General features: G+C 38.7%; 1 protein-coding gene across 2 annotated transcripts in view; it reads right to left on the bottom strand.

The window, feature by feature from the left end:
* The window catches only part of GNAQ (G protein subunit alpha q), a 283,732-nt gene that overhangs the window by 193,435 nt on the left and 69,300 nt on the right, over window positions 1-20,997 (bottom strand). Inside the window, exon 1 of one of the 2 annotated variants that reach the window (XM_076008609.1) lies at window positions 4,954-16,750. The exons of the other annotated variant lie outside the window; for it this stretch is intronic. The gene's annotated coding sequence lies outside the window, so the exon portion shown is untranslated. Of the gene's footprint in view, window positions 1-4,953; window positions 16,751-20,997 lie in introns of those variants that run through there. 2 annotated transcript variants of the gene reach the window in all.

The raw sequence follows: 20,997 nt of genomic DNA, 5'->3' as shown, positions 1-20,997 counted from the left end.
TAAAAATGTTTTCTGCCTTCAAAATCCCCTTACCCTTTCGTTGAGAACTAAATCCTACATCCCTGCATCAGGCCAGTGGTGGGGAGGGGCAGGGGAGTGTCTTTTGTGCCACAGGAGACAGCTAAAGGAATTGTCTTGGTAGAGGTCAGAAGATTGTCTCAGATGAGGATAGGAATGATAGAACCTTTAAAAACTCTGTACTTCTGCTCAGAAGCAGGACACTGGTACTTTGAAACCAGAGTCTGCCAACCTCCTCATTTGCCTGCAAGTCAACAAACTCCTCTTTCCTTGTCCTCAAACCACTGTCCTCATGTTTCTGATGTGGCCTCGGGGACAAGTGCTGAACTTTCGGTAACATTGGTGCATTTTATTAATGTTTAGTAAGGCTTGCACATATGATGACTTCCTACCATTTGACTACTAAAAGGGGAAGTGAAACCAATTAGCTTTTGAATTTAAATAGAGCCTCTCTTCTTGCTCCACAACCCATGGAACTGATCCAAGAAACAGAAATTAGAGTTAAAGGGAAAGAGACATCATCGTCATCCAAGATAACATATGGCTCTAGGAGTGGATCTTGGTTTAGGACACATGATGCAACAAATGCTGTCTGAATTATGATAGTTTATGCTCAGATGTGATTTTTCATAAACTGATCAACACAGAAATATAACATTTGAGGGAAACGTAATAAAAGTGTCAATTTGAGTTTAAAAAAAAAAGAGAGAGCAGAAACCAACTATTTTGTGTACAATCTTTCCCCTGAAATGTTATATCACAGAAAAGGTAGAAAAGTAATTAAGGCATCTCATGGAAGCAGTGCATCACATAGACGGTGCTTGCTTACTTGAACCAATGAAGAAGTTAACAGAAATTAAATCAATTAAATGCAAAACAGTTAAATTATGAAAAAGGAAATAATGAATCACTAGCTCTTGCTAAGTGGGGTGAAATTTCCAAACATTTGTAAAATCACACACCGAGTTGGGGCACAGCTTCAAAAACCAAAAGCTTTAAGCCTAATGCTAACACTAAAACAATGACTTGCTTATCTTGTTGTCTACCTATGGCTTTCCCACGTATACTCACCATCAATTTTTTTTTAAGCCGGTTAATACACTTCATATTAAATAGAATAACTGTTGCAATATTCTAGATCTTCCACAAACTAGAATTGAGAATATAGAAGTGGGAAAACTTCCCCTGATTGGGTATTCTTTTTCATACATTCTTCTTAATAAATATTACTGCTGAGGTGATTACGTCAATATTTATTGCTTGTATTGTACTTTAACAGGTGGCATAGGACTTTTACAAAGTACGAGTAACAAACTTTTTAAAATAACAGCTTTATTGATAAAATTCACATACCCTATAACCTAAAGTGTACAATTTAATAGTTTTTAGTATATTCACAGATATTAGCAACCATAACCACAATCCATTTTAAAAAATATTCATCTGGTAATAAAACTTTTAAAGAGATGCCAACATCTTAGTCAAAACATTAGACTACTTAGCTAGAAAGCTTGTTGCTAAATGCATTCCCTCTCCTTTTAGTTTTAAAGCACACTCTTCCTGTGGCATTCAAGATTTGTTCCCAGGACCCCCATGGGTATCAAAATCTGCAGATGCTCAAGTTCCTTATATAATACTATATATAGTATTAATATTTACATATAAACTATGTACATCCTCCTGTATACTTTAAATCATCTCTACATCCTTATAATACCTAATATAATGTAAATGGTATGTAAATAGTTGTTATATTGTTTTTTATTTGTATTATTTGTTATTTATTTATAAATATTCTCTATCTACAGTTAGTTGAATCCATAAATGTGGAACCCTCGAACTGAGAAGGCCAATAATATATATTTGTATGTGGCTCTGGTGTAGTTACTTTGTTCTATTTCCAAGGATCACATGCCAGAATTTGGATCTGATTTGACAGTCTATGAGATATCCTTGAAAGTTTCTGAGCAGGTGTAATCTCTAAAGATGACAGACGTATGGCATGAACGGACAGTGCGATTCTGCAAGGGAGAAACAGAACAAAGGAATGGGGCCCAAGAAAGATAGTGCAAAGGTCAAGGCATGAAGTATGAGCCTGAATCTGTGTGGTGAAAATGGGCAAGAAGGACGTACCCAATATTGAAGAGACAGAACAGGCAGGTTGTGGCTGTGGTCTGTGGAGGACAGCACAGCTGGAACCCAGGAGGGTGGGAAAACAGGAGTGCCTTTGGCACCATCAGGGGATCCAGAAGGAAAACCTGGTTAAGGGTAAAGCCGATGGGCCACTTTCAGATGTGTCTTGTTGGCAAATGCATTTCCAAGTGTAGAAGCTAGAAATATGGTTCTGGAAATCTTCCTCCTGGGATTGCAGAAGGGAAGCATTGCTAGATATCCCCAACTGAATATTCAGGCAGGAGACAAAATCATCACGGACATCGGGTGATAGATACAAGGTTTCAGACATGATGGAAGGACCAGCAGGAACCAGGTAGATGAGACTGAGAGTGCCCACCGTCCCTCCACAATGCAGCCAATGGCTGTGTGAAGGAGGAGAAGGCACCTTTGAGGGGTCTTGGGTGGGAGGGCATGCCCAAACGGATCTGGGAGAGACAAAGGTACAAGTGATTCTGATTGGATGACCTCACACTTATGTATTCACTAATGTCCTGACACTTAAAGATTAGTGTGACCATATAATTTATGATCCCCAAAGGATAACTTTTGAGAATGAAATGGGTACTATTAAAAATTATATAAAATAATCTAGGACAATATGTGTAAACCACAATAGCCCTGGGCAAACTGGGACATATGTATGATTGTCCTATCAATGGAATGGAAGAAGGTTATAACAGCATTTAAAAAGCTGAAGAGAACCTAAAAGGGGGAAAAATACAGAGCATGGAATAAAAATGAGCAGCAGCACTAGTATGTAGTCATAATATCCTTTAGGGCAGATATTACAGAGTCAAGAGCTCTAGGTGTTGACCCCTTCCATCGCCCAGAAGTGACACTATTTAAAGACCCTAGACTGTATAAAAGACTAAGACTACTCATGAGCCATATGTAAGATGGCCTACAATTAGCAGAATATATTTTTGGTTGAGTTGTTTTTCTTATTAATTTTGTACTCTGCTTTATGAGTACCATGATGCATTTGCAATATGGTTGGCTGGACAGAACATAAACAGAACTGGCATGCTAGATTAAAACCATAGCCCTCTCATCATTAGCCCTCTTCTTCTAATCCAAAGACACAAAAAATAATGAAGCATTCCCAACTGATTTCCTGGGAAATTCATTAAAAAGTAGGAAATCAATCACCCCCACTAAATATACTACTCATAGTCCTTGACCTCAGGACCTTGAACTCAGTAGAGACTCAAAGAAAAGAAATTGATCAATAATGATTTTGCCCACTCCCCCAAAAAACCCATGCATACAAAATTTTCAAATATAAAGAAATTTACCAAAATATGATCAATAGCTATGTTTGAGTTGTGAGAAAACAGGTGATATTATATTTTTCTTTATATTTTACAAATTTCTAATGAGCATATATTAAATTAAACTTTAAGCAATCTTATAAATCCCAGAAATCTGTTCAAATTGGACCCAATCACTAACCACTGGGATTGTCAATTTACCTATCTGGGTTGCAGTCTTTTTGAAAGGCTGGAACACAGGCTTACTGATGAAAGACACTGAAAGTATCTAGCACGGTAGTAGGTAATGTGCTAAGAATGATGACTTTTTAATGGATAGGAATAATATCTATAAATAAAACATTATTTGTAAAAGTTCTACTAGTTGCAGTTAGCACTAAAGGCTAATAACCTCAAATGCCAGATATTTGGCATTGTAGAACCCATTTCTGACCTCAAAAGCACTCATGTCAACATAAATTTGAAGCCTATTCTAACTGATGGAACCAAGGAAAGGGTTCCCCCTCAGGGTTTTGGTTCATGAGCCAAATTTGAGCCTCAAGATCATTTTAAAGTCAAGCTACAAACCACAAAAGAAACGCAGAGATGTTACTATAGTATGTGCTGTCTTATGTTCATTGTGTCTTGAGAAAAGGAAAAATATGATATATCAGATTTGTCTCACATATAATATGGTATAACATAGTGGGCAAAGAACATTAGAAATGCTAGTCTTTTCTGCCATGAAAATGTTTGACTCTGAGCAGTCATGGAAATAATATGGGGCATAATTCCCTCATATATACAATAAGAGGATCAGACTGGATAAACTCAAAGGTGTCTTCTCTTTCTTTACTGATATAAACCTCTACAACACACATTCATACAAGATGATCCTTATTTAAAGCTTGATTTCCCCTACTATGCAAATTAGAAAAAATAAAGTACCTTTATCATGGGAGTGACTAACTTCTTGTTTTAATATTGCCCCATATCACATTAGGTAGCTACCAAAATAATGCTTTAGAAAGAACATTTAATAGTGAGAGAATATGTTCATCACATATTAGAGGAGAAAACAGGCAGGCAATATGAACAAATGATATCTGCTGAAAATCTAATACAGAATATACATATAATATTAACAATATAATATCTGGCTAGTGGTAATACTAACTTTTTCTTTAATCTTTTCTGTATTTTCTAAATTTGGTACACTTGAAAGTAAACTGTTTTTATAATCAAAACCCCTAAAAACAGTATTTTAGAATTATTCTTATAGGGCTCACAAATCTTCAGCCATACTAGGTCATCTGGCTCCATCATTTAAAAGACATACATCACCAACAGAGAGGCTATTTTATGAAGCTGTGTATATAAGATGCAGTTCTCACTTAATCCATTCTTCCAAGGCACCCAGTCATTCACACACCATCAAACTACCTCACCCCAGCTACCAACTTTAGACCAGACACCGAACCATTCCTGTTCCCTCCCTTATCAAACTTACCATTCAGCAACCCATACTCTGAAGTCTCTCTCTTCAGGCCAGTGGGGAAGACATTTGGGAGCAAATGGAGCTCACATAACCACCTTCTCTCCTCTGAGGCATTGCTCCAAACTAGTCACTCATTGTTATGCAAAGAGAAATCTGGCCTGCTATTTTGACAACAATTTAGCTTGCCCAGTGTGGAATTAACTATGTGAAGCACAGCCAAATAATCAATGAACATTAAGATGACACATTGCAAGCATTTGTGATTCCATAATCACCTGTTTGTAATTGGAGTGACAAGAACACCTGAATAATTCAAGTAATTAAGCACCTACTTCCTGAAAGGATATAAATCAAAAGATGGCAAAGGAAAAAAGGGAGAGCCACTCTGTACAAGTTCTATCCATGAATGCCAAGGGTCTTGGCCCACCCCAGAGGAGAATGCAGCAAGGCAGGTGGGGAAGGACAAAGGTCTGTCAGCTTTCCAGTTCCTTCTGAGTCTGTCTTCACAGTGGGACTTCCTTATTTGTTTGAAGTATTGTAAATTCCGAGAATATCAGGCACACCCATACTCAAATGTAACTACAAAAACACATCACAAGGCCAAACACAAAATGGTTCTTGGGCTATTTATTGGGTACCATTCATCAGATAAGGCTGATTTTCTTTTACATGTTTACTGTGGCACCTTCACAAAAGAGATAAGAACACTTTATTAAATATCTACTTGCCAGCTTTGAAAACTTAGCACTCGAAACAGATATGAAGTGGCTGTAAAGTTGCTGTACTCAAAAAGCAAGAAAATAAGTAGTAAACAGAAAACAGATTTTTCTTAAATTCCACACTGCTTTGTTACCATTAAACTAAATTTACTGTCTGAGGTCATGTTTGTCTGGGTTGTGATTATAAGCAAAACCTAGGCCAAAGCTGCCCTCCATATTTGATGCATGTAGCTTTTCAAGAAAGTGTAAAATGTTTATAAGATAGAAAAAAGCCTTCTTACTTTAGAAAATGCCTTAAAATGCTTAATTACCTAGGTTAGAGGTAAGCTACATACTCAGGAATGAAAAATAGATCCTCTTAGGGAAAAAAAAAGGTTGCCCTAATTATACATGGATGATCTAATTAAACTGTCATTCACAATTCATTAAAGCTATTAATAAGTTTTAAATGGGAAAAATGGATAATATTGTTACATTTACAGTCGTTAAGACCTATTAAACATAAAGACAGCCAAAAAGTAGTGATGAAATTCCCTAAGAACATGAACTTTGGAACTCATTCAACAGACCCTTAAAAGGTCTCATCTGAAGGCTCCAGACCTACCTCCCGATTTATAAATGAGGAAACTGAGGGCTACTTAAGTTAAGTGAATCACCCAAGTTTACATCCTCTAACTTTCCTACCACTTATAAGGTTGCCACATACTTCCTGAATTACATGCATTTCTCAGTCCCAAGAGAAAATGCTAGCATGCCTTGCTGCTGTCAGTGGAGGAAGAGGGCTTATAGGTCATCCCTGGAGCAGTTCACAGAACAAAATATTAGAAGGAAAGTTAAGTTATGCAGAATATTAAAAGGAAAGTTGACTGATGCAGAGGAGAGAAGACCAAATGCTGGGGGTGGTAACATCACTAACTGCAAAACCACCACCATGCTGCTTTGCTGTTGGTGTAAGAACTAAAGAAAACAGAAAATCTTTATGAAGTCCGATGGGTCCAGAAAAACAGTTCCTAGGAATTTCAAGGTGAATAAAATATCCTTATTCGTAATCTACCTGTTGGTAGAAGAAATTTTTCACTTAAACTGAGAGAGTATCACACCATCCACCAAAACAGCAAAGTAACCACTGTGTCAGTGAAAGACTGAGAGTAAGCCGAATAAACTTCTTTCCTAGCTCTGTGAATGATGCATTTTCTTCTTACCAGTCCTGATTTCAAGAAGCCAAAAAAATACCTAGGCAAAGGAAAGTCTATCGAAGTCAGATTACGCTAGTGCGTATGTGAATCCTAGAAACCCATGTACAAAGACTGGATGTATGTACCTGAAACCACCTTTACACATTGATAAAGGGGTACAAGGTGAGAACTGTAAGGGCTTAGCTAAAAATAAGGCACCAGCCTAGCTAAAAATAATAATACTAATTAGCCACTCCCCTGTTTGCTTCTCTATAATTGCCACTCTGGAGCCACATAGCTGGTGGTCATAAAGATTCTTAGCTTTCTCCATAGATAACACATCACCTTTCTGAAACCTAAGGGTAGCTTCTGAGATATCCTCCAGGTCCTGCATTCCAGTGGAACGACTGAGCCACCCAGACCAGGGACCCTAACTGAGGAACTGACTCAACTGGTCCTGTGACCCCCCACCCAAGAATCTGGTCAGCAAAGATGACAATTTCTACAACCCTATGGTTCCATTCCAAACATAGTCAATTAGAAGGCTCAGTTGCCTATATGACAAACTGTCTTTAAAAACCCTGTCTCCCAAATTCTTGGGGAGGTGGATTTGAGAAATTTCTTCCATCTTTCCACTTAGTGCTATGCGGAATAAACTCTACTGCAAATCCTGCTGTCTCAGTGTATTGGCTTCCTCTTGGGCAGAGAGCAAATGAACCTGGTTGGGTAGCAACATATCCAACAGCCACTGTGCTCCACCACTGGACTGTTGAAAAACCAGTCTCCTGAAATAGGCAACTCAGAATAAAACAATAACAGCAACAAAAACAAAAACCCTACTCTGTACTGCTGTTAACTGCGATTTTTGCACAGTAACAGTATATTTCTGATGACTTTCAAAGTAGTTGCTAAACAGCTCACTGGTCCTGTAACAGGAAGCACAGTGGTCTCAGATTCAGGCACTACTACTAGCTGTGTGGCTTTGGGGAAGCTATGAAACCTCTCAGTCACTTTCTTCATCTGCAAAATGAGGAACAGGATGCCTGTCCATATCTCAAAGGGTCTGTTTGCAGGTAGAGAGCACTTAGCACAGTGATCTGTGATCACAGCAAGGTAAAAAGTCTCTAACTATTATTATGGTAAATAAGGCCATTTACAAGGTAGCCTCACCTGCCCTCTTGGGCTCCACCCAACTTCTCTCTGGGAACCACCATTCAATGCTCCTTCAGACCTGCAGTTTACCTTTCCCCACATACCCTTTTCTGCCTGGCAAAACCTCCCCCCTTCTTGTCCTTTAAGTTGGCCAACTCCCCTGAGGCTGGTTGGCTGCTCCTTCTATGTCTATTATGTGATTACCTTTGGATTATAATTACTTATGTAAAGAGAAAGACGTTTATTTACTGGAATGAGGGGGAAGGGTGAGGAACAGCCTCACCACCAGGAGGCGAGCCAGGGAGCCACTGGCAGGGCTTCCCAGAGGCACAGGCTGGGGAGGACCCCAACCTAAAAAGAAGAGAGGGCAAGATTTCAAAAAGCCGTGAGCATGAGCTATGATCTTGCCCTAAGATCCAGCCCCCTGTTGTCTCTAAATTTACTAAACCTCACCAAGGCCAAATGTGACTCTTGTGTGTGTGTGCATGTATATGTTCATGCACACATGTGCACGCACCTAAACACACATGCAGCGAACAAGAGACAAAGCGTGTGACATGAGGATATTTGGGAAGGAATCTGTGATGTTGGAAGCACTCAACTGGTATTTAGTCTGTTATACCTAAGTGTCAGAAGGGCACCTATGGCCCACAAATGCACTATGTGGGTCACAACTGTCTACATGCTCACTTACTTCCCTCACAACACTATGAAGTTCTCATAGTGGCTAAGGGAACAGTAAGCTGGACAGTTTACAGCACTATGCATTCCAATCTTCTGGGAATATTATTAAACTGCACATTCTGATTCCTCAGTCCTGGGGTGGGGCCTGAGATTCTCCATGTCCAACCAGGGGCTAGGTGATGCCCACACCGTGGGACCATGAAGTAGCCAGGACTCAGAGAGCACAGGTGCTAGAGCCAGAGGCCTGTGTTCACAGCCCAGCTCTGCTATTTAATAGCTGTGTGACTGGGAGAAAGTTACTTAAGCTCTCTGGGCCTCCCTTTTCCTCTACCTATAAAAAGGAGGATATCAGTACCTACTTCATAGGGTATTGAGGATAGAATGAGTGAACATGTATCAGGTGCCTAAAAGAATACCTGGCATAAGAAAATGCTAGATAGATGCTAGTGGTATTATAATTAATACTTATTTCTGAATATTTTCTGCACCTATCATAACAGGAACAATTCAAAAAAGCATGAATTAATGTTTTTGAATAATGTTATTTGTGAATCAATTAACTGGTTTATCAGATAGTATGAACAATTAACAAAATAGAATCTACATTAAATCCTCAGAGGACTGTCACAAAACATTGGTAATACTTAAAACTAGTCGTTTTAAACTGATAAAAAATTGCATTCAAATCTTCCACCTCTCTAAATTGTCACTTGGCTTCAGCTCACTCTCCCAACTCCAAGACACAAACTGTTGGTACTCACTGGCCAGGTATGGCCTTTTCCCTTTTCCAGCTAGAGAAGGAAGACTGAGGCCTGACAGGTGGCCACCCAGGAAAGAAGGTTACAGAGAAGTGAGGATGGAGGAGGACAGAGAGGAAGCAGATGACTGTGGGATCCAGCCAGGAGGGCAGCTAAGACCCCGAGGGCCATACCAATCTCTAGTGCTGGCGCAGGCCCCGTGGATGCAAGAATTAGCACAGGGCCCTAACAAGTAGGCAGAGCACAGCAAAAAGAACGATGGCCACTACTATTCACCGAGCATCCACTATGTGTCAGGCCGAAATTATGTCATTCATCCTTGTAATAACTCCACAAGGTAAACCTTATTTTCCCCATTTTTTAGCCTAGGAGGCACTCCTAGAATTGTTTAGGAAACTCATTATCCATCCTTAAATGAGTAACTCCATAGCAACTGACCCTGGAACCTTAAGACATGGAGGGCCCCGGCTGAGCAGCACCTGATGGAGAATCAGCAGCTCTGTCTATAGTATCTGCCCCTGACACTTTTAATTTGGGATTCATCGTAGAAATCAGTGTTTGCCCATGATGTCTTAATATAAAGGGCACACCTCTCCCACATGACTGTAACTTCTTCCAGGGTCTACCTGAGAGGATCTCATATACACCTTGAGGCTTGTGTTTCAAATCAATTCCTTAATGTCTATTGAAGCAGCCATCTTCTAATGATAATAGACATGCAGACAGAAAATTCATACTATAAAAATAGAAAATGAGGGCAATGGCCAGGCACAGCGTGATTATTATCACGCCTATAATCCCAGCACTTTAGAAGGCCAACGCAAAAGGATCACTTGAGCCTAGGAGTTAGAGACCAACTTGGGCAATACAGTAAGACCCTATCTCTACAAAAAAAATTTTTAAAAATTAGCCAGGTGTGGTGGCATGCACCTGAAGTCCCAGCTGCTCGGGAGGCTGAGGTGGGAAGATCTCTTCACAGGCTAGGAGTTTGGGGATTGCAGTGAGCTATGATCACACCACTGCACTCCAGCTAGGGTGACAGAGCGAAACCCTGTCTTGAAAAAGAAAATGAGGACACAGATGCCAAGAGGTTAAATAATTTGCCCAAACCCACAGAAATACTAAGTGGCAAAGCTGGTGTGTGAACCCAGCACTAATTGACTCTAAAGCCCAAGCGTCTGTGCCACCAAGTCACAGAGCAACAACTATAAGCCGAAGCTGGAAGCCAAGGTAGCTCTGCCCAGGCACAGAGGTGAGGTTGGGGCTTCAGTCCCTAAGGGCAGAAATAAGACAGAATGTGCCAGGGCCAGTGGCTCAGAGACCAGTGGCTCAGAGGCCAATGGGGAGTAAGGCAGATTGTCACAATAGTATTCCACAGTGGGAACCAAAGCAGAATTTAAATTCTGAAACAGGTCTTAGGCATGTTCCCAGGCCTGAGGCTGAGCAGAGAGTTCCCAGCAGATATGAACTATGGCTCAGGGAGCTATGCAGGAGCCCATGCTCAGTACAGACTCACCATGGGTCAGCCACTCACTCAAGTCTAAATGCCGCTGGTTGGGGCAAGGAATGGATGACAGCAGCTGGGGTGGGGCACCACCAGTATCTCACCCCAGGCCACTACGGCTCTGGGAAATTGGCATAGGTGAGCTGGAGAAGGGAAAGCTATTGCTCCATCTACAAGGAACAACGAGGGGCTAAAACAGGTCCATCAGAGCTAGGAGCTTCGTTATATTAATACTTTTAAAGAAAAATATTAAGAAACTCGCCTGCAAATTCCCCTCATGGACAGGAAAACTTTTCCCTATTTTTTATGCCTTTAATCATATTCAAACTCAAAGAAAGCTCCACCTTGGTTCACAATCCTGTTCTCCAAGTTCCTCTCAAATCCCCTGCAATCCGGTTTTTCTCTCGAACTCTTAAAGGAAGCTACTCTTAGAAAAGGTTCCAGATTCATGCGGCCAAGTCTTGCCCCATCTGGTATAAACCCACCCCACCTCCCCAACCATTGCCTCTTCCTGTACTTTATTTCTTACAGATGAGCCTTCCTATTTACCCTGACTCTTCCCTTATTAAAAAAACCTCATCATATCTGGGTTAAACTACATACTGTAATGGTCTCACCAGGTTCCCTTCAGAAACTCTGCTCCTCTGTAGGCAATTATAAATGATTCCATTAAGCTCATATTCATGTGCTGATCAGCTCCAAACTCATTACCAAATTCTCAATTCCTAACAAGGGAAATGTCTCATTTTGGGGAACTACCTCATTCCCTAACTGCAGTAGGTTAGGCTTGCTCACTTCTCAGTGCTGATTCTCTCCTGACTTATTTCTGTGCCTCCACAGTAGACGGCTGTCTCTTTCTGATGCAGGAAAACACATTATAACATATTTTTGTCCCGTCCTTGAAATACACATATGCCAGCAGCCATTTGCTCTAGCAAGCCTTCCCCATTAGGCATATAGCTACATTCCCAGGCCCATTTCTGCGCCCTATTGTCTATTTACTGAAATTCTAATATCTGCCTTCTCGTGTATTAAAAACAAAAACATCAGTACAGATAAACAAGAAAATGTTTACAAGTGGTTATCTCTAGGGAGGAAATGGAGAAAGGGAAGGAAGCTTTTACTTCTCATTTTATATATCACTGTGCTATTTGAAAATTTTTTAACATGAATGCACAGCACTCATTTTTCACTACATAAATACTTTTATGAAAGAGTTAAGTAGTATAAACCAGTTAACTAGTATTAAAAGATGTATGTACAGAGATAGTCATTAAATGTTTGCATAGCTGGGGAAAAAATACTAGGGGTAGAAAATAACAGGTTGACACTGGAAACATCAAATCAATCAATAAATAGGGCTTTGGTGCAATAAATCAGAGCACATTTATAAAACAGAATACTGCAGAGCTACTAAAAATACTATACTGTCATCAAAAACATCATAATACATTAAAAGCAGGTTATGAAACAACTTGCACAACACCTTCACAGTGGCTTACAAGACAAATTAGTCTCTCTGCTTTAAGTTTATGTACTTAGCTGTTTATCTAAAAATGTTATCATCCAGGTGTTCAACCTCTTTGTATAAAGCCTGACTTGTTCTCAATGCTTAGAGTAAGCCCCTTAACCTGCATACCAGAGAAGGGGCTCCTTTAAGGAGGAAAGGCTGCACTGATGAACTCAAAGGCCCTTTATACTGCCCAATCTTGTGGGGAAGAACATAAAGGGGGTTATCTCAATGATTCATAAGATCCAAAAGATGTGAATGATCTCAAAGAAAGTTCACATTTTAAAGTTTCCTACATAAGCTTTTTGAACATTCACTCTGCCCCTACGATCATCAGTCCATGTGACACAAAGCGGGTTTGCAGGCCCAGGGGAGCTGCACAGCTTCTTCCTGCCTAATCTCAGGCTTTCATGTTACAAAGGTCTGCTTCTCACCCTCATTTCATCTAGCTGTTGGCCTCAAGGCATTTTGATGACCAGTAGGATAATCCTGAGTGAGCAAAAGGACAAAACTCAAATATATCCAATTCCCTGTTTTTTAAAAAGTCTCCTGGGAAGGATGAAATTAAGAGGTTTAGGTAGTATCTGTATTTTGTATTTCTCTATCCCATTAACAACGTGAGAAAATACGCCTACATGTGGGTTGATTTAAAGCAGGAAACATACTCAATTTTTATAGTTAAGATAAAGTTTTTGTTGCTACTGTTCTAAAAGTTACACGAGAGTAGAATATGACCCAACAGTTCTACAAAACAGAGAAGAAAACGAAGAAACCTTTTTAACTGAACTTTCAAAAAACCTTCCCTGCACATGTCAAATCCAAAATAAAAATAAAAACAGTACAGAGGATATTTATTTAATAAGATATAACCCTATATCCAAATTTTTAATCATTCTATAATAAAAATATTGACGACACACAAATAAAAAGGAAATAAGTATATTAGCAGTATCCAGCTGTGCCTTTATTCCAAACTTTATTCTTAAGTTTATTATATTTTGTTTTCAAACAGTTAAAAAATAAAGAAAAAGAATTGCAGAAAAGAAATTAAGTTTTAGCTTTTATTAAGTTATTCTCTACTTATCAAATTTCAATACAAAATATCCATTAGGTATTTAATTTACCTAGTATCTTCCAAATTCAGTTTACCAAGCTAAATCAGAAATGTGTCACTTGATTACTAAACCTGACATTTGTTTCACTCTTTGTATTGTTTAATAATTCATAGGAAAAATCTAAGAAGCCCATTAATAAATAATAAATGAAAACAAAATATCAGATTTCATCCCAGTGAGTCATATCAAAAGACAAGAAAGAGAATGGGAAAACCTGAAAAACACATCCAAAGAAGAAAGCAGAGAAATATTGTTTTTGAGAACCCTATCAAAATGAGCAAGTCTCTAATTCACTGCATAGAAGTTTTAATAAACATAAAAAACTTGTTTTCAAGTCAGATTATGGGCAAAACAATACATTTCAATAAAAGTTGCATCATGCTGAGTTCCCAAGTGCATCATCTTAGTAAAGCCCACTAGGTGGAAATCACTGCTAACAATTTGGAGGTGAAGAAACAGATTTCAAGAAGTTAAGTAAGGTAGAACATTCCTAACCTGCTGGTTTGGGAGTTAGCCCCAGCCTGAGAGCACCCTTAGAGAGGCCCATCCCTGGAGATATGGGGCCAGTGAACTTTCACAAGTTCTTGAGATGTGCATGAAAGCACAAGAACCCCTAATTTTCCCTGCTACCTCTCAACAAAATTATCTCTCAGTGTTTATGTAGTTTCCATGTTTATAATATAAAGAAAAGTATTTGCATGCTTTGAAAATATTAATAGTTCAGTGTCTTTAAGGCAATAACCATAACTTAGTGTAAATCAGACTAGAAAACTGAATGGAGGAGAGGTGAGTTTTCCCCTTTGACTTCTCTCAAAACGAAATCTAACAAAGGCTACCCTTGCAGTGTACAAATCTGAAAGGAATGAGCTGGAATTAGAAATGGCTTCAAGGGCCATTGAAAGATCTCCCAAGGGGCACTATCATGCAATGAATCGTTGCGCACCCAAACCCAGCGGTAGGCCCCCTTTCTTAAAACAAAATACGAACAGATAGCTCATGTGTGACTGCTTTGTTAAGTAATTCTCCTATGCTATTTAATCTGCCGGTGTTTGAACAGATAATAAATGTTGTGGCTATCAAAACTAAGGAAGTAAATCGAAGACAGCTGCTGGCAATAAGACAGAACCAAGTGACAGTCACAATGAACTCTGGCCTGCTGCCTACAGCCTGCTCAGACAATTTGGCCCTTGGAATTTACCATCCCCAACATACATTCACTGTTAAAGAAACAACCTACTAAGCTGTTATCTTCCCTCAGTGTCAGAAATATTTAATTCTCTATTCCTATTAAATTCAAATACCGGGTCACAAGTATTTCTTATCCCACTTAACTGAGTAGCACAAAAACATTATGCTCTTTCTAGAAGTGTTAAGATGTGTCTCAAACTCTGTCATAAAAAATCTTTCATTTCCTTATCACTTAGGTTTATCATGTGATCCTGAAAAGCCCAGTGTCATCTTTTGGTTGCATTTGATACCAAGAAATGGTCATATTATCACGGAGACAGGTTTCGGCTGGGTTTCATTGAAAGAGATACTATAACTAGATTTCCACACTCTTTAGAATATATCGTCTTATTTCTTCCTAATTTGTTTAGCTCAATCACGTGACAAATGGTGTTTAGATAATTACAGTTAAGGGAAACTCATTTTCCTTTCATACAGCAGTGTCAAAGAAAAGAAAGGCGTACTAATATATTGCCAACCTAGCCATAGTGCCGCCATAGTAGAGCTTAGGAAACAGAAGGACAGAGCACTATAATTTTTAGACTTGTGTTTCAAAAGCATCTTGAAGCTTGATCCAACAGGACAATGATACCAAGAGTGTAGCTAAACAGCGCCATTGAGCATAGCAGCTGTGTGACCTCCCCCATGCCTCAGAATTTCCTGGCCCGTTTAATATCAAACCCTAATTAGATCAGCACTCCAGAAAGCCTGCCATATTTCAAAGAACATTAGAGTTCAAAGGACAAAAAATTAGGATCCCAGAGCTGCAAAAGGCCTTCAAGATCCTTTACCTCAAACTCTTCATTTATTACAGACATATAAACTAAGGCACAGAGCTATTAAGAGACCAGATTAAATCCAGAGAGCTAGCCTGGCAACAGAGTCTCTTGAATCTTGCCACAGTGCTATTATGCTGACAAAATGTCACCAGTTATTCCTGTGTTAACCACCAACACAATAACAATATTGCTTTCTGAGGAAGGCAATAATAGTGTCCAAAGAAAATTCCATATTAGCACTCTGGGTAACGTGCTCAATTTTCATTAAATTTGTTCCTGACTATCACATGATTTCTGTTAAATCAGTTCTCTCCTGCATAACCACTAAATAAGAACTGGCCAGATAATAAGCCTGAAATAGTTTAAGTTGCAGGCATGACACACTTTATTTACATCAGCAAAGCTGAGAACGTTCGAACTCCGCAGCAGTGCTCCAAGATAAGTGGGAGTGGGGAAGCTTTCTAGAATCTTTACTCCTTAGTGAAATCATGAAAGAAAAATAGGAAAGTTATATAACTGCATTTAAGCACTTCTTATATATAATGCTATACTTTGTTTCTACTCATATGCAAAACAATTTGAGTAATAGTAACATTAAGTTCTATTGGTGCAAAATTGGGTACACCAAGAATTTTGCTCAATAATTCTCAAAAAGCTTACCTTAATTCATTCAGTTTGATTAGTACAAATATGAAAAGATTAAAACAGGTATTTCATTTGTCAACTTCAAATCAGATTAATTTTATGGATTAATCTAAACTTTTTTTAGATTAAACCTTTTTAGCTATTATAAACCTTTAGTTCTACAGGAACATTAACTCTAAACCTTTAGACTTATAAGACTTAAAAGAAGTGCTCTTTAGTAATAACTCTACCTCAATATTCAGTAGACTTTTTGTTTTAGTGTGTCCAAAATTATCATCACATAAAGATGTTTTGACACAATGATGACAGGAATAATTTACTTCCATTCAAGACCAAGAGGTGATGCTTCCCTTCCCAAGGCAATTCCTGCCATGGAGATTTCTCAGCTATCTTTGTGGGTCCATGAATAGGCACATCCATGATAAATAAAATCCTTCATGTGAAATTTTCTTGATTTCTTAAGTTATTTTTTAAACAAATGTTTTTTTCATTATTAAACAGCAATAGCAATAATATGGGTATTGGACATGTTTTATGCACCAGGCCTTGTTCTAAAGTGTTTTTTTTTTTTTTTTTTTTTTTTTTTTTGAGACAGAGTCTCACTTTGTTGCCCAGGCTAGAGTGAGTGCCGTGGCGTCAGCCTGGCTCACAGCAACCTCAATCTCCTGGGCTCAGCGATCCTACTGCCTCAGCCTCCCGAGTAGCTGGGACTACAGGCATGCGCCACCATGCCCGGCTAATGTTTTGTATATATATATATTTTAGTTGGTCAATTAATTTCTTTCTATTTTTGGTAGAGACGGGGTCTCGCTCAGGCTGGTTTCGAACTCCTGACCTTGAGCGATCCGCCCGCCTCAGCCTCCCAAAGTGCTAGGATTACAGGCGTGAGCCACCGCGCCCGGCTTAAAGTGTTTTATATATGTTAACTAATATAACCCTCCCAACAACCTTATAGTTAGGTAATATTACTATTTTAAATAGAAATCCACTATCATTACCATCTTAAGCTTACTAGACCCTGAAACTGAAGCAAAATGTATAGCCCCCAAAGAGAGAGAATCTGAAGGTAACCACTAGAAAAATAATTCTTGATTCCTTGCACAAATTTACATCCCTAGCCATCTTGCTATGACCCTGTCATGATCCTATTATATACTACAAATGCTCAGTTTCCTTTCTCATGTTCTTGGAATGCAGGAAGAGCTGAGAAAAATGGTTTCAAACTCCAGAAGATTAATGTTTTCCTTTTAGTACAAGAATCTCTTACTTTCAAAATTGTACATCCTATGAGAGGATCAATTCCAGGGCAGACATTATAACCCTCTTGGATTAGCACTGCTCAGTTACTGAGTCTCTTCTCAGCAATCTAAATTCTAGTTCACAGCCTCCCTTGATGAAGAGTAGAGAGGCTCAGGAAGGGTGAGGAGGGAAAATACCCTCTCACCCAACTCTCAGCCAAAGGAAGAGAACCTTGGTAAACTAACGGTAGGAACATGGAGCTGCACATGTAGTATGTACTGGACTATAATCAACAATGAATGAGAGCCCTCCATGTGAACTGCTGGGTCCCAGGACTGCTCTATTCCTTAAAGACAACAGGCAAAAGAGTTCTGTAACACCTGCGTTGCAATACAGAAATTCAATGTAATAGAAGAATGATACAAAAAGTCACACTCGGGGAGGTATCATTTACTTTGGGTTTTGAAATAGGAATGTGACCAAGTGACCTCGATGGACAAGCAAAGGGAATAACATGAGTATCACTGATACCATGTAAGATAACATTCTGAAGCAGTACTTAGAATAAGGATGACAGCTAATAAAGTACCCTCATTTGAGAGGCTGGAGACAGTGATAGAAATAAATGTTGGCAGTGTAAAAACAAAATAATAATAACCACAACAGTTACAAGCCCTTGTCCCCATCCATGGAGGCATTCATCACCTAACTATTTGCACTACACACAGGGCAGAAATCACTTTTGCACAGGAAGCAAATTATAAGAAGTGAAAGCTCCCCACAGTAGGGGTAGAACAAGGGGAATCTGTTTGTTCTCTTCCAACCAGGTCAGATACACAGAGGCGATGGGATTTCACCAGTAACTTGAGTGAAAGAAAGGTCAGATATCTGCAAGCTAAAGAAGTAAGAAAGGAGGAGGCTGCAGGCACCAGGGAGCCCATCTTATTTAATATGGTGTTAGGCTGGCCTCTGGCATCACAGGAACAGTGTGGTCCTGTACCTGCTAGAGGGAGGAGTCTGGGGGAGCTCAGTGGCCAAGTCCAATAGTAGCAGAGAGGGCAGGGTATGTTTAGGCATGTGCTTGTCACCACCAAAATGCCTTTGCGAGCCATGCCGCTTGTGTGGTATGTCCATCTTGTGGCAATTTATGTAGTACGGCAACTTAAAGAAAAGCCACATTTTAAATAGCAGGCATTTTCTTACAAGATCAAATACCATACTATTTGTCTAGGGTTACCTTTACAAATGTGTTTCTTAAAAAACAAATTCTGCCTTTATAAAGGCAATGTGGACAAATTACTTAACATTTCTGAACATCAGTTTCCTTACCTGTAAAACAGGAATAGTAGAGTAGCTTAAATGATAAATTTGTTGGGAGAGTTAAAAGCATATATACTAGAAAAGCCATGAAGAATCTGAACAGACAGGGCTTGCGGGGTTTAGATGATGTTTTTTTTTCCAGTCACATGTCTACCCCATTGTCAATCATGTTTATGTAACAAAGCCTCCATAAAAATCCAAAAGGACAAGGTTCAGAGAGCTTCTGGAGATGTGAACACATGGATGAGGACAGGAAGGTGAACAAGAACTCATCCACATGCCGGGAGGGTTGTACACACCAACTCCTTGAGAACAGAAGCTCCTACACTCAGGACTTTTCCAGACCTTGCCCTATATATCTCTTCATCTGGCAGTTTACTTGAATCTTTTAAAATATCCTTTGTAATAAACCAGTACATGCATATTATTTTAAAGTGCAAATATTTAGCTTAGTGTCTGGTTTTGCATCTCATTTCTCAAAATCCCTTCAAGGACCGGAACTTAAAACTCTATGTATCGATCTACCTTTTCTATGATCAGTTTATGGGCTGTTTCCATCGTATCCTATCGCCAATACAAAGAGACTAAAGATTAGTTTTCACAACTAACCAAAATAAAACATAACTAGAAAAGTACATCCATAGCCCCAAGCCATAAAACATACTGCTAAAATAAAAATAAATTACTTTCAGATTGCACAATATTGTGGAGTACTTTGGCCTATTCACTAATGTAAAAAATGTAAGACTTCCTTTGGAAGTTAGGGAATTGACAAAATATAAGAATGATTATAAGACCAGTATTTGTTAAGGAACTAACTTAGGTTAAGTTATTTGCTAAGGTTAGGGATTTTTTTTTTTTTTAACTGGGCCATCACTTCTTGGCCAAGATGTCTGCTGCTAAGGTCCAGTAAGGGCAGTCACAATCTAATGCCATTAACAACTAGGCAGGCAAGGCAAATGCAAGCAGCCATGGATACAGTGCAGGCCAACAGGAAGCAGTAGAGACTGTGGCCAATGGAATGCAGCAGGGAGGAGAGGAGACCATTAGAGCTACACAAACAAAATGCACCCACAGACTGATTTCAAACCCCAAAGTAGCCGTTTGCAACCCCTGACAAGCTCCTCAGTTCTTCATTGATTTCCCCCTTTACCCAACACAGAGGTACTCCAAACTGGTCTTATATTTAGTACTAAGTACTAAGTTCACTGAAAAGAGCAATAAAGAAAGAAATCAGCACTTTACTGTGCATGTAATATGAGCCTCGATATCACTATTTTTCAAAGGTGTGGTATATTTCCAAGGTGTGGTCTATAAACACCAGCATCATAATCACATAGGGAGAGGGTCCACAGTTCAATATTTAATAAGCTTCCCAAGTGATTCTTCGTACACTAAACAGAACCTTTTCCTCCCTATAATAATTAAGTTACTTTGTAAAATTTTGTCTTCTAGTCACATTTTTCTGTCATTTCAAAGTTTCTTGCTTCATTTAAGTTTCTCAATTTTCAGTCTATGATTAAAACATTTGCTTTTCTTCTGGTATATTCTAATCCAAAGAATCATTAGTTTGCAACCATCTGCTTTATCTTATTTTCTTTATGCAACTTTTATTTTTTATATGTTTTAGTTCATCCTTCATACTTAGAGATAATGTGAAATTTGTAAGTATTAAATAAATGTGTGATATTCAAAATCTCCATAAAATACAAATAAAATCTTTAAATAAAAACAGATTGCCATTCTAAGTTAGGATGTTATAAAAATAGCTCCGCAGATAAATTTTCTACAGTATCATTTGCAAATTTTAATCTGCATAAAAGTATGTTTTTGAGGAAACAGCACAAGTCAGTTTTGAATATTTTTAACAAAACATTATAGCACAATTTATTTCCTTCACTCACTGCTGTATACCTTCAATTATTTCTTCCTATATTTACTTTGAACCATTTTTTTCTCTCTACTCTGCACAATATTTAATATTTCACCATTATTCTAAAGAAAGTATTTAAAAAAGTCAGGAGTTTCTCCTCTCCAAATAACTGCTGACAAATCTAACCTGTGTACTAATTGGTTTTTCTACAGAGAAATTTTTAGAAACAAAAGATGTCAAGATGCAGGCAAAAAGAAAAGGTGGCACCGTAATTCTGGGAATCCTCTATATTTTGCCCATGCCGCAGCCTCTTGGGTTGTAAAATCTGAATGGTGAAAGTTAAGTGAGACCTGTTG

The sequence above is a fragment of the Microcebus murinus genome, chromosome 12 (genome assembly GCF_040939455.1).
Source record: "Microcebus murinus isolate Inina chromosome 12, M.murinus_Inina_mat1.0, whole genome shotgun sequence".
Classification (NCBI taxonomy): Eukaryota; Metazoa; Chordata; class Mammalia; order Primates; family Cheirogaleidae; genus Microcebus; species Microcebus murinus.
Note: the sequence above shows the minus strand (reverse complement) of the source record. Positions and strands in the feature narration are given on the sequence as shown.